The following is a 1,250-nucleotide window of genomic DNA, read 5'->3' as shown; positions in this document are numbered from 1 at the left end:
TGGTATTGAATCATACATCACAGAATTCAGAAATAAATAAAATGGAAAACATAATTTATGGACAAATGAAATGGGTTTCATGGCATGCTTTGTTTCCCGGCGCTGAAGGACAGATTTTGTGATTTTCTTCTGGAGGTCTGTGAACGGTAGCAGATCACACTATCCACACTGCAGTTTTAAACTTTAAAGTGGTCGATCTGTGACGTGATTTTACAGACAGTTTATATTGGTTCATGATGTACATAAACGCATCAGACGGTTGAACATCAGTTTGACACAGTCCAGTACAGTCCTTACTGTTGCTCGGCAACAGCTGCTGTCACTGTTGCTAAGAGACCAGATCAGTCCTCCCCATTTAGCCGGTGTGTAGTGAGAGTTCAGAGCATTTTAACATTTTTTATATATATAACAATGATAAAATATTCTTATATAAAAATGTTATATATAAGAATGGTAAAACATACATATAAGATATATAAGAGAATAAATAGATATGTATCAGAATGTGTTCTGTGGCAGGTAGGTTTAGGTTGTGCAGGTTTGGACAATAGTATATTTAGTGATTTTATAGTCTTCACGACTCAAGACACAAGATCACGTGTTTGTGTGTCTGATTTATGAATTGATTCATGATTCCTGATTCTGATGTGTTTTATCTCCATCAGATTCCCATCAGTTCACTCTGGATCTGAACACAGTGAATAAACTCCTCCGTCTGTCTGAGAGCAACAGAGTGATTACTAACACTGGCACAGTCCAGCCGTATCCTGATCATCCAGACAGATTTGATTATTATTATCAGGTGTTGTGTAGAGAGAGTGTGTGTGGACGCTGTTACTGGGAGCTGGAGTGGAGTGGACGTGTGTATATATCAGTGTCATATAAGGGCATCAGCAGGAGGGGACGGGGAGTTGAGTGTTTGTTTGGATATAATGATCAGTCCTGGAGTTTGATCTGCACTCCCTCCAGATACACATTCAGACACAATAAGATACAGACTGCTCTCCCTGTAGAGTACATCAGCAGTAGAATAGGAGTGTTTGTGGATCACAGTGCAGGAACTCTGTCCTTCTACAGCGTCTCTGACACAATGAGCCTCATCCACTCAGTCCAGACCACATTCACTCAGACGCTCTATCCTGGGTTTGGGTTGTTGAGTATTTTTGGTTCTGGATCATCAGTGAAACTGTGTTGATGAATCAGAATAGACTGACGAGAGATTCTACCCATAATGCTTTGAGCTGCATGAT

This window comes from Sinocyclocheilus anshuiensis, unplaced genomic scaffold, assembly GCF_001515605.1.
Source record: "Sinocyclocheilus anshuiensis isolate Anshui unplaced genomic scaffold, SAMN03320099.WGS_v1.1 scaffold2125, whole genome shotgun sequence".
Lineage (NCBI taxonomy): Eukaryota > Metazoa > Chordata > Actinopteri > Cypriniformes > Cyprinidae > Sinocyclocheilus > Sinocyclocheilus anshuiensis.
Note: the sequence above shows the minus strand (reverse complement) of the source record.